We start from the raw sequence: 13,621 nt of genomic DNA on the forward strand, positions 1-13,621 counted from the left end.
TTTCAGCACATTACATGGAGGAGGGGTCCATCTTTTATCATCCCTGCAACTTGGTGTATCATGGTTACGTGCTTCTATCACCTTTTAGTGCTGATGATGCCCACGGGTCTCCTAGAACATTTCTAAAGATATCGGGCTGTGGTCAGATGCTGCATTCTATATGCGTAATGCGTATGAGTTAAAAAATAAAATATTACACATACATGTATTATACATTATATAATAGTAGAGAATTAAATGATTAATATATTTTATAAAAATAATACTTACGGATATCCTAATCAATAAGAAATTTTGTAGCCACGATAATATGATTGTAGACATCTGCTTCGACGAATAGATCTCGTCGTCGCAGTGTGAGACAAAATGAATAAAAGCTAGGGCAGTACGATTGATGAACAATAATTGAAGCTAACGTGGTTTAAGATAATAACTGCATCAGATAGAAATCTGAATATGGGATGGGTCAAATGGAATGAACAGGAGGAATGGAGGTTACCAAGCTTATCCTCCTTGTATACCCTTTAACAAGAAAGATAGATTCAATTTATCACATAAATTTGATGAAAGAGAACCATCACAAAAATGTTAATGAATACTGGAAAAACATACTGAAAATATATTATGAAATAAATTGTCAAGGTATTCATAATGCTCCAACCTTCCTTTTTTAGAATAAAAAATGGATAAAGATCTGACATTTTGCATCATCCAATGCATACGATCATTGTCCATTATTACATCATCATGCCAATAACATATTTGAAAAATTATAAAAGTAAATTGCTCTAGATTATAAGAAAGAAATAATTCCTGCACATCCTTTCTGCAGAATAAAATTTTTCAGAAATCCAATTGTGGTAGCTATTATTGTCAGTTTCTGAAAATCATGGAGAAAAGGTGATTTGGAGAGCAATTGATGTGCTCTTTGTACCATGATATGTTCAAATAATTACATGCAAGCTTGACAGTGCATGTAGAGATACATATTTATAACCATACCTGAAAGTAAAAGAAGGATAAGACAACTGCACTTTTCCAACTTCAGTGTAAATGCCAAACCAAATCCTAGTGCTGCCTACAAATTCAGTGTAAATGCAACCTTTTTCTTTTTAACGGGCAGGAGGACTGCCTACAATTATATTAAGAAGCAAAAAATATGGTACAAGGCAGTCCAAACAAAAATAAAGCTCAGGAGGAAAAAAAAAAGAAGCGCGAGAGAAACAGCTAGGACTCAGGACCTAATGGCAACTTTTCCAACTTGTGTTTTCATCATTAATCATTAAAAAAAATCACAGTTGATCACAGAGATGTGGATTATCTTTGTGGTAGCAATGAACCACAAAATTTGTCTACAGAAGACGCGGGATTGCAGATTGGTCATCTCAAAGCAATAAGAAGAAATCACTGGAGAACATATACTGCTCAGAACAAAATAATGTATGCAATTGAAAATTTTCTGAAAAATCATGTACCCTCCAACAGTTCAGTTGAACCCTGAATATCATCAATGTGAATTCCTTTATAGATGTTCGTTCAAAAAAAAATTCCTTTATAGATCATATAGTAGCAAGTTCCAGCAAGAGGGATGACAATAAAAGCATAACTGTTCATTCAGATATTACATTTCATTAAATACTATACATGTATTTATTATGTTATTAAGAGAATCTTCTTAGATAAATGGTACGCACAGGTCCCAGCCATGCCATGCTTGCAGCAAACAATGAACAAAAAAGTTTCCCCAGCATAGCACCAGCCCCAATAAAACCAAACAATCTTGACCCTGACTGAATTTAAAGGAAAAAAAGAAGTTGAAAATAAAGGAAAGAAAATATTAAGGATTATCCATACTGGGTGGTGCCCTGTAATGATACCTCACTATCCATGACATCAATAACCCTTGCCCAAGTTGATGATATTTCAGTGAGATTAAGTAAAGCAACCTTCATATAGAGAGTTGATGAAACTAAATCATCTTCAGTATCCAAAGCATAAAAGGAAAAATATAGAGAGTTAATTAAATACACAGTAATCTTGCTTAAAATAACATCTTCAAGAATGTAGTTCATGGATCATCGTGTCAATAATGGAGGGCATACAAACCCATATGTTGTCGGTATTTTTAAATCTAATTAGAAGACAACTCTATGCTAAATGAAATATATTCCTTATTTCTATTTTCACAATATGCAGGGGCTGAATACCATCTACTTGTTGATAAACTCATCACTCATCAGTAAGAATTATGCTTGTACATTTATATTGAGCTTTCTCTATATAAGAGAATAACATGTCCAATTTCTGAAAGATGCAAATTTGAAATGTCATTGGTTTAAGATACTGTTGCGAGCAGCGATAGGAATCTCAAATGATACTAGTCATGAAGAAATGCACTGGCCCAGCATTCTCTATGGCCATTGCCACGGCCTCATGCCCGCGCGACACTGGAAGCTTGTTGGAACTCATCTATGTCAAAATTAGATTGTCAAAATAATGAAATCATATATTACTGACATACCTAATACATAATAAGTTTATATCATAAAGTTGTAGTGACTAATCTATTACTGACATATTGTTGGAGATGCATGTGCCACAAGCACGTGTTTAAAGCAATGTTCTCACGGCACTACGGCGACTCGTGGCGACCTACCCCCTCACAATGCCTAGGCATATAAGGCGCGCGGCGAGGCGACGCCATAGACATCCTAAAATATAACCATGACAGCAAAATTTAGTAGTATGTACATACCTTTGTTGAGCTGTAGATACTAGTCGTATAGTGTATACTAGTCGTAGATGACAGACCATAGCATTTGTATATTGATTAGCTAGCCCATAGCACAAAGCAGCATCACATGGCATAAAGAGTAAACAAAACAGGCACAGATCACAAAGCCACTAACATATAACGATATGAGTTGATTTTAAATGGCGGAGCAGAGCCACACACTAGTATTTAAGCAAGCAGTAGAGGGCTAGAGGCAAAAAGCAGAGCAAGCCGCAGAGCCAGCACTAGCAGCAAAGCAAGCAGCAGAGACGGCGCGAGCAGCGAAGCAGAGGGGAGGGGATGGGGAGACTACAGATGAATTACTTGGCCTCTCTGTGATCGCTGACAATCCTGGCGGCATCTTGGAACTCATCCTGCCCGCCATTGCCAGCCGGTTCGAGATCGAGGAACACCTGCTGTCCCTACACAACTTCGGACCAGCTAATTTCCTCTTGATTTCACCGGACGAGCAATCGGCCACGAGAATCTTCAACAATGGAAGACCCCTGGTGATTCCCCCGGCTCGTCTTCATCTCATGCGGTGGTCGCGCTTCCTCCACTCGGAGGCGGCGGCCTTCCCTTCGGCAGTGGATGTTGAGCTCCGGGGCATCCTGGCGCATGCCTGGGATATGGAGACGGCCGCGCAGCTTTTGGGTGATGACTGTGTGCCCTGTGCTATCCACCCAGAAACAGCCACACAACGTCAAGTGTTTCATTTAGCAGCATGGTGTTCTTCCCCGAGCTCCATCCCCCCTTTGATTGACCTTGTGATCCCAGAGCTGGAGGTCGCCGGGGGGGAGGGGGGGTGTCGAGCAGGCAAAACGAACCCTCTGCTACCCCGTCAAGATTGCGGTGACGGCGCGTGGGGAGCCCGCCGATGCTCCTCCACCTCCCCCAACATCGTCAGACTCTAATCGTCATCGTCGCCGGCGATGGGTCCGGCGGACCTCTGTTTCTTCTCCGACCCCGACTGCGGTGGAAAGGCCAGGCCCATCAGGGGGGCCCAACGCGCTTCGGTTCACTCTCGCTTGGGCCCATCTTCCGTTGGGTGCTGCGACGGGAGTAGTGATGACGTTTCGGCCCCCGTGCTCCCAATCAGCAGGGGCCGTGACGGTAACCGAGAGGACGTTCCGGCCCCTGCGCTCGACATTGATGGCCGGGTTCCCCGGGCGGCTCTGGGTGCTCAGCCAGACCCTGCTCCCGAGGCGGCGTCCGCAATTCCTCTAGCGACGGCTTCTACTGATGCCAAGGAGACGACAGCCTCGGCTCCCGCAACTATCCTTTCTTCGATGGTGGCACTCCCGGAGACATCGAACCAATCCCCACTGCCTGCAACATCATCTGTTTCGCTTCTGGTCCCTGGCGGCTTCGACGGCGTACCCTCCTTCCCGATGGTGGCTTCCTTGGTGATCAAGGCAGACGCCTCGTCGGCCACGACCTCTGCGGCCTCCCCTCCGGCTGACACGTCTCCGGTGCTTGGCACCGTCGATGGCGTGTCCTCCTTTGTCACTGTTCGGGATGGTATGCCTCCAGTGCGAGCCACTGTAGACGGCGTGCCTCCCCCTGTACCCCCTGCGGAAACATCTTGGACGACGATGTCCACCAACTGCAACTCTTGGGAGGACACGCCTCCAGTGCTCGCCACTGTTGATGGCCTGTCCTCCTTCGCGCTTCTTACGGGCGCATCTTCTGCGGCGGCGATCTCCATCGAGGAAGCCCGGGCTGGCAGGTCTCCGGCGCTTGGCACCATTGATGACCTGCCCCCCACTCCCTGTTTGACGGTTATGTCAGACGCTCCTCCGTCGGACCTTCCTTCTGCTCCTGTCGCTCTTTCCGTAGACGCTGATGGAGATAGTGTGGCTCTGGTCTCGCAGCCGGCCCCAATACCAGAGACGAACTCCCCTCAAAGGCAGCAGATGCAATCCCCGACGTCACCCTCCCCTCTGGTTCCTGGTTTTGCGAAGGTCTACTCTCGGCGGCAGAAACTGCAGCATCCTGCCGTCACAAGTTCTAATGATGTGCCTCCTGCGCCAGGTGATTCTCTGGCTCGTCCCAGCACACTTAAGTCGAATCAATGCTCTGGCCAGAGGAGAAGTTTTATGGCTAAATTAAGAAAAAGGACGACGAAAATTCTCCCTACTCCTCGGGCCAACAGACTGCGCTCCCGGGTTTGCGCTCCGGTGGCCCCGCCGCGTCGCAGCCGTCGTATCGCCGGTTATGAGCCAGAAACTCCAGGTGGCGCTTCCCTGAGAGCAAAGAAGAAGGTGATGCATGCTCTGGATCTCATTGGTGAGTCGGGTGGCATGATCAGCAGAGCTTAGAAGAATATAGCAAGCTCTTCACTGGGCCAGCGACGCTTCCTGACACTCGAGCTAAAGCTTTGTCTGCATTGTTTGGGTGGGCCACTCCTGATGATGAGGAACTGGAGGAGTTGGGCCTAGCAACTGATGCTTGCTGATTTTATTTCCTGCCTACGGTCGTTTCCTTACTTGTACAAATGAATCCCGCCAAAATACTTTGCTGGAACGTGCGTGGATTAAACTCCAGAGCACGGCAGGATACTCTACGAACTCTGATCACCTCTTGTCAAGTTGATGTGGTCTGCCTACAAGAAACTAAAATGTCGGGTATTTCTCGGGGATGCATCTTATCTTTGCTTGGATCTGATTTTCCTCATTGGCTGGAGTTGCCAGCCATCGGTGCTAGCGGGGGAATTCTGGTGGCTTGGCGCCACGGGTTAGGACTAGACAACGCTACCCGCTTGGATACTTTCAGTGTCTCCATTCAGTTCTCCCCGGCCAACTCGCAAAACTGGTGGCTTGTGTCTATGGCCCTCAGGGAGATGATAACAAAGTCGTCTTCTTGCAAGAACTCCGAGATGTGCGAGCTGCATGCATTGGGCCGTGGCTGGTACTTGGAGATTTCAACTTAATAGCAAGGTCAAAAGATAAGAATAATGGACTTGTCAACAGAGCAATGGTGGGGAGATTTCGTCGTCTGATTAATGACTTGGAACTAAAAGATTTGCCTTTGATCGGTCGCAAATACACATGGTCCAATCAGCAGGATTCTCCAACGCTGGTCAAGCTTGACAGAGTGCTCTGTTCGACCAGCTGGGAACAACTTTTTACTAATTGTCTTCTTCAGAGCTGTGCCACTGATGGTTCAGACCACTGCCCTCTCCTGCTAGGACTACAGGATGTTCTCCCAGGCAAGGCCAGATTTCATTTTGAGGCCTTTTGGACCAAATTAGAGGGTTTTCAGGAGACAGTGGCAACTGCTTGGGCGTCTGAACAAGTATCTCATTGTCCTTTCGACACCCTGGCAAGAAAATTCAGAGCTACTGTGAGAAGCTTGCAGAGTTGGAGCCAAAAGAAAGTGGGTCATGTCAACTCACAGTTAGCATTGGCCAGAGAAGTGCTGCATCAGTTGGAAATAGCACAAGATTCTCGAGTCCTTTCAAGGCTAGAGCTTTGGTTAAAGAACAAGCTCAAGCCACATTGTTTGGCACTTTCCTCTCTACAGCACACAATCGCTAGAAGCCGATCTCGCATTACTTGGCTCAGCGAGGGGGATGCCAATACAGCCTTGTTTCATGCGCACGCCCGCCACCGCAAGAGGAAGAATTTCATTAGTCGGCTCACAAATGATAGCGGAGTGGTGCTTACCAAGCATGAGGAAAAAGAGCAGAATATTTTTGAATTCTACAGCAACCTGTTGGGAAAAAACAAGGACAGAGAAGTGACAGTTAACTTGACTGAATTGGACATGCCGAGCCTTGATCTCACTGAATTGGAAACACCTTTTTCTGAACAGGAAGTTTGGAAGACAATAAACCTGTTACCTTCGGATAAAGCCCCTGGACCTGATGGCTTTACAGGAAAATTTTATAAGGTGTGCTGGCAGATCATAAAAGTAGATATAATGGCTGCTTTATCAGCTGTGTGGAGCAGAGAATTTGATAACTTCGAGCTGTTAAACTCGGCCTTCATCACTTTATTGCCAAAAAAAAGAAGATGCTTCAAATATCAAGGATTATAAAATATAGACCCATCAGTTTGGTTCACTCTGTCGCCAAACTCATTACAAAAATCCTTGCCAATAGACTTGCAGGTCGACTGGACCAGTTGGTTTCCCCTAATCAAAGTGCTTTCATCAAAGGTCATTTTATTCTAGACAATTTCATGCTGGTGCACCACACTACCAAGTTTCTACACCAGCAGAAGCAAGCCCGTATCCTCATGAAATTGGATATTAACAAGGCCTTTGATTCAGTTTCATGGCCTTTTCTCTTAGAAGTTCTAAAGCAGCTGGGTTTTGGAATTATTTGGCGTGATATTATCAGTGGACTCCTTGCAACCTCCTCCACTCAAGTACTGCTAAATGGTTCTCCGGGGGAGAAAATACATCATCAGCGAGGTTTGCAACAAGGTGACCCACTGTCACCAATGCTTTTCATTTTGGCCATGGATGTGCTATGTCATTTGGTGAAAAAAGCTGAAGTTGAGCATTTGTTGCAACCTTTGGCCAGAAGAGCTTTGCAGCATAGAATTTCCTTGTACGCAGATGATGTGGTCCTATTCTTGAGGCCCTCGGCTCATGACATTGAAATTATCTTGGATCAGCTTTTTGGTGCAGCATCTGGTCTAACAACAAATCTACAAAAAAGCAGTGTTCTCCCCATCAGATGTAATGAAGATGACAGGGCAGTCTTGCTGGACTCTTTACCATGTCAGATTTCAGTTTTTCCCTGTAAGTATCTAGGGGTTCCCCTTTCCCCTCTCAAGCTAACCAAAACACAAATCCAACCCATTATTGAGAAAATTGCTGATAAACTGCCTAGCTGGAAATCTGAGCTGCTCACCAAAGCGGGCAGATTAATTTTGGTGCAATTTGTTCTCACTTCAATGCTGATTTACATTGTCATGGCACTGGATTTACCCCCTTGGGCATTACGAGCTATTGACAAGATAAGAAGGGGATTTTTATGGAAAGGAAGAAAAGATGCAAAAGGGGGTCATTGTCTACTTGCTTGGCCAAAGGTTACAAGACCACTGTATTTGGGGGGTCTAGGTATTTCTAATCTTCAGAATTTAGGCTGGGCTTTGAAACTTAGGTGGCTATGGCTCCAAAAAAACAAAACCAGGAAAGGCTTGGGCCTTCTTTCCTGTCCAAGCTCAACCTCAAGTCATTTCCTTCTTTGCAATGGCTGTGGAGACAGTAGTTGGAAATGGGAAAAATACTCGTTTTTGGACTGATAGGTGGATTCTTAGTCAGAGGTTGGAACATGCCTTGCCACATCTGTTCAGCTCTATAGCAACCAGAGCAAGAAAGAAAACAGTTTTTGATGCTTTTACTGGTAGAAGTTGGATTTCAGATATAAAGGGTGCATTAACTGTGCCTGTGCTGGTCGAATATCTTCACCTATGGGAGCTGCTCTCAACTGTTGTGCTGCAACCTGAAGTGGAGGATACACACATTTGGAAATTCACAACTTCTGGTATGTATTCCACCAAATCAGCTTATGAGGCCTTATTTGTCGGATCAACTCATTTCAACCCTTGGGAACTAATCTGGAAAAATTGGGCCCCAAGGAAATGCAAGTTCTTTTTGTGGACAGTGGCACATAACAGATGTTGGACAGCTGAAATATTAGCACGGCGTGGTCTCACTCATCCTCCAAAGTGTCCACTTTGTGATCAAGTCGGAGAAACAATCGATCACTTGATGGTTTCTTGTGTTTTCACAAGGCAGATCTGGTACACTATTCTGCAGTCCCTTGGGTTACAATTCCTTGCTCCACAGATGGAGGATAGTATCTTTGTGGACCGGTGGGTTGCTGTGAATAACAGGGTGGCTGGTCAACAAGAAAAAAAGGGGCTTAATTCCATCATTATTTTGGGAGCTTGGTCAATCTGGAAGCATCGTAATCATTGTGTTTTTGACGGTGGTACTCCTAGCTTAGCCAGAGTTGTCGCTGTTTTTAGAGAAGAAGTACATCTTTGGCCTTTAGTAGGGGCTCGAGGAGTTACTCATCTCCTCGCCCTAGCTCCTTACTCCTAATTGGTCCAGTGTCTGGTCCTGCTTTGTTTTCTTAGAAAGACAGACAGTTTTTAGTGTTTTTTCAGGGCGTGCTACAGGCTCTCTAACCTTGTAGCTGTTTTGTATTTGGGGCTCTTTCCCTCTTTTTTTCCTCTTCTTAATATATTGATGCGCAGTTCTCCTGCGCATTCGGGGAAAAAAAAAGTCTTGCAAAGGGCCGCACGAGGCCGCAGACCAGCTACCGTCGACCAGCAGAAGAGGTGCAGAGGAGCACGGGCCGCCGACCAGCAGATGTGGCGCAGAGGAGGCAGGGCGGCACGGGGCAGTGGCCTCTCGGATAGGCGGAGATGCGTAGCGGCGCAGGGGTCGCCGTCGCCCAAGATTCGCCCTGGCGCCGTGAGTTCTTCCGCCTCCTCAGTCCCTCTCGTTCTTCCCTCTCTCTTTCTATTCTCCCTCGATTTTGTAGGGATTGGGCGGTTTTGCCGCTCGATTTCGCGCCCGCTCCTTCGATTTCCTGCCCGCCCCTGTTCGCCCCTCGATTTCCCGCTGGGCCCTCCGATTTCCCGCGCGCCCCTGGATTTCCCGCGCGATACCCCGTCTATGGCGCCCGCCTCGTCCTCTGGGACGCCCAGGAGGACGCCTTGTGCCTAAGGCGGACGCCATAGGCATCCTAGCAAGGCGAGGGGGACGCCTACCACCACGAGCACGCCTTGTCGCCTAGTCCTCGCCTAGGCGACGCCTTAAGAACCTTGGTTTAAAGAATATTTTTATTTAAAAATATCATATGATTAAAGAATAATTATATTTAAAAATAATATGAGATTCAAAATTCATATAATAAAGTAAAGTTGGATTATACCGTATCGAACGATTACTAAAATAATTAAATCTGCTAAAACAATAGGTCTGATAGGTCCGTATAATTTATAATAGATACTGAAAAGAAATTTTTATCTCCGGAGCAAAGGATTTAATAGCACACATGAAGGCAAGTCATGTATTTGGGATAAACATAGTTAATGTGGTAGCATAAACGCAAGAGAAAGGGTGTGCCATCATCATTTATCTTGGAGCACCACTGCTAAACAGGGGGGCTAGCTCATGCCAAAATATATCCAAAAGCAGGTTCTGTGATAAACAGAAGTTGGATGAGCACTTCAGAAGATTTGTGGAACGAACCTAATAAAAGTGAATGGTTTGTTATCTTGTGATAACAATGCTGGTGCCTACAGGTGTAGATTGGTAACTGCAGATATCAGAAGCTACCTTTGTTCCATTTCTGGGAGCGCGGCATCGTCACATCAATACTTTTTCGAGTGGGCAGATTCGGTTCTTGTAATGCAGTTCTGTTGCAAGCACAATGGAAGAAAATTTTAAGGGTATCTGTTTTATAATGGTGTAAATTACTTTGAATAGCATAAAGGCTACCTTTTGCATCATTTTTGTTGGCTTGCTTACTCGTTGCATTAAATGGAAAATGGCTGATGAATGAGGAATCCCTTGGACTCCAAGTCACCGAAGCCATAAAACACTTGTCATTCAATCACCGTGGCATTATATCAAGGCAAGGAACGGAAGGCATGCAATGAGCTGTAAAATCCAGTGGAAAATAAAACAATAGAAGCTCCAAGCAGGCGAATGAAATTGAGCTATGGGCATCATACTTCAGTTCTAATAGCATTGATCTGAAAAGCAATCTTATCATTGAAGCTAACTCTGACCACTAATTGTTACAGCATGTTAATAGATAAGCTATTTTCTTTTGTTGGCTGAAATACCATCGTTAAATAAATGTCAAGTTAAAAAATCTTGGATCAGGGCAGGACAAACATAAAAATAAGCAGGAAGACTAAAAGATCAGGCAACGGGTGAGATAATACCTTCAGTTCTTCAGACATGCACGGATATGTCATGTATCATCAAGGCAAGAAGATGCTGCCTGCTAGTTGGGTAGCAACAGTGAAGGTCTATGGCTGCGGCAAAGAGAGAGGCTCGCCATGGCTAGGCGGCGGCGGTGGCGATGGCAGCGGAGGGACACGATAACATCGCTAATTGGGGAGCGGCAGGATGGATCTCTGATGGTTGCGGCAGGGTAGGATGGGAGGAGCAGCTAGAGAGGATGACACCTGGCAGCGGCAGGGGAGAAAGCAAGGAGCGGCGGGGTTGAGGTCTGATTTTTGCGGCAAGGACGGAGCCTCATCATGAGCAGGCAGCGGCGACGATAGGCCGGCGGACGGTGCGGCGGCGTCAGAGATGGCGGAGGGACGCGGGCAAGGCGGTGGCAAATCGGCGGACGCTAAGCATAGCGCCCGGCAGGCGGCCGCAAATTGAAGGCAAGCAGGTGGGTACGGCGCCCGCGTGAGCCGGGACGGCCGCGAAGGCGGTGGGGGCGGCTGCGGCGTGATGCGCACCTTCATGGAGTCGACGACGCCATTGCTGGTGGAGATGGTGAGATGTTGATGCTGCGCATGCTCGTCTAGATCCACAGCTGCATCCTCCCCCACCCGGTTCCCCGCCGACGGGAGCTCCGACTCGACGGCCTAGGGTTCCGACGACGGCGATGGCGCGAGGGTGGATGACGGGGCGCGCCGCGAGGAGTGGCGAGAGGCGAGGAGGAGGGCGGCGGCGGCGAGGAGACTGCAGTTGGGGCGGAGATAGCGGACTGGCGTGCGGAGGCGCTGGCATGGCGGCTGGCTGGGCGGACCCGGGATCTGCGCGAGGGGCAGAGATGGGGACGCGATCTGAGGCCAAGTATTATAGATGGCGCGAAGGTGGCTGGGAGGGGGGCGTCTATTCCTCCCTCGTGCGAGCTCGCGCCGAGCTGTTGCAGCTACGCTCCGCCCCCTGCTCCCCCCGCCTTCCTCCGCCTCCCAGGCTCCGGCGCCGCCCACGGCGCCCTCCGCCGCCGCACGCCGCCGCCTTCTCCTCGCCCCCGCCGCCGGCCCCGCCCACCGGTTGTCCGGCCCCGCCCGGCCGGCGGCGCTACTGCGCCGCCGCGCCCTCCGCCGGTCGATCCGCCGCCACCGCCTGGCCGCCGCCGCCCCCGACCCCTCCTCTATTGCCGGCGGCCATGGAGCCGCCCCGCCCCCCAGCAACCCGGAATGATAAGGCCGCCACCGCCCTCCACCACCCCGGCCACCGGCGACCTCGCCGGCGGCCGCTCCGCCCACCTACCACCCCTCCCCGGCCACCCCTCCCCTTCCCCTAGCTCGCAACCCCCGCCGGCGGCCGCTCTCCCCTCCCCTGCTCGAGGAAGACGATGAATAGGGCGAGCCGGGGGCTTCTGCGATGCGGCGCGATGAAATCGCGCGCGCTATGAATAGATCTCCCGGGCTGGGAGCCAACGTGGAGCAAGAGAGAGAATGCGGTAGGCGTCTCGCCATCCGCCCGCTGCACCCGGCTGAGAGCCTTGTCCTTCACTCCTATTGGCTGAATCACTGGGGCCCGCCACCATCATTACGCGCCTCCCAGCCGGCGGTGGGCGTGGTTATAAGCCATGCTCTGAGAGAGGGAGCGGCGGCGGATTTCGCGGATAGATGGGCGGCGGGATCGGGCGGGTACAACATGGTGTCTATTCCTCGCATATGCGAGCTCGCGCGGAGCTGAGGATGGAAGATATCCGAATTATCTGATATCTGTATTCGATTAAACGTCAATATAAATATCCGTATCCGTATTCGAATTTAATGTGATATCAAAGTGGATACATCCGAATCTGATTTTTATTGGTTCTCTTTATCTGATTCCAGATCCATATTCGACATTCAAAAACTATTTAAAAAATTATATGTAGTATTTCTCACCAACCATATTATTAATTTTTATAATAAAGATATAAATAAATTAAATTTACTTTTAAATATTCTTATTTTATTTTAAAATTGCTTTTATATTTTTTATTTATATATAACAAAATTGTTTATATGTTTATTGCAATATATTTTTATTTCTAATTTTATTTTTGTGTATTTATTTAATAACATATTTATTGATAAATAAGTTATTTTTAACTAGATATTTTTATTATATTATTATACTTTAGTTTGTACATGTATAACGATTTTATAATCTAAAACTACTAATAAAGAAAATAGCTAAATGTTAGCTCATATATCAAGTTAATATCCGAATTCGAATCCGAATCCTAGACATCCGTTTTGTATTCGTATCCGAGAATATCCGAATCCGTATCCGTATTCGATTTAAAATGTGGTAAAAAGTGTTATCCGAATCCGATTCCGTGCGAATCCGATCTGTTTCCATCCTTACGCGGAGCTGTCGCAGAAGTTGTCCTCCGCCCCGTCCTCTTCTCCCCCGCCATCCCCCGCCTCCCCTGGCTCCGGCGCCTCCACCGCCGCCAACCCTAACCGAGCATGCCGCTGCGCCGCCCGTCCACCGCCTCGCCCCCGCCGCCGGCCACCGCCCACCGGTTGTCCGGTACCGGCCTGCCGGTGGCGCTCCCGTGCCGCCTCGCCCTCCGCCGGCCGAATCGCCGCCCCCGGCCCCCTCCTTTTCTATAGCCGGAGGCCATGGAGCCGCCCCGGACCTTGGCAACCCGAAACCTAAAGGCCGCCGCTGCCCGCCACCACCCTGGCCGCCGGCGACCTCGCCGGCGGCCGCTCCCCCCACATACCACCCTCGGACCCCGGCCACCCCCTCCCCCCTAGCTCGCAACCCCTCACCGGCCGCCGTGGCTCGAGGAAGAAGATGTACAGTGCTTCTGCGATGTGTCGTCGGAAAATCGCATATGTGATGAATAGATTTCCCGGGTACAAGCGGGCAGGTAGGAGGCGTGGTGGTAAAAAA

General features: G+C 48.1%; 1 long non-coding RNA gene across 1 annotated transcript; it reads right to left on the reverse strand.

Moving 5' to 3' along the window:
* Positions 1 to 651: 651 nt before the first annotated feature.
* On the reverse strand, positions 652 to 11,556 carry LOC120688095. The gene is made up of 6 exons (XR_005680973.1): positions 10,696 to 11,556; positions 10,244 to 10,405; positions 10,082 to 10,161; positions 2,379 to 2,469; positions 1,878 to 1,946; positions 652 to 1,407 (listed from the first exon to the last, which is right to left on the reverse strand). It is a non-coding gene; the product is annotated as an uncharacterized LOC120688095 (long non-coding RNA).
* Positions 11,557 to 13,621: the final 2,065 nt, after the last annotated feature.

Source organism: Panicum virgatum, chromosome 9N (assembly GCF_016808335.1).
Source record: "Panicum virgatum strain AP13 chromosome 9N, P.virgatum_v5, whole genome shotgun sequence".
NCBI lineage: Eukaryota > Viridiplantae > Streptophyta > Magnoliopsida > Poales > Poaceae > Panicum > Panicum virgatum.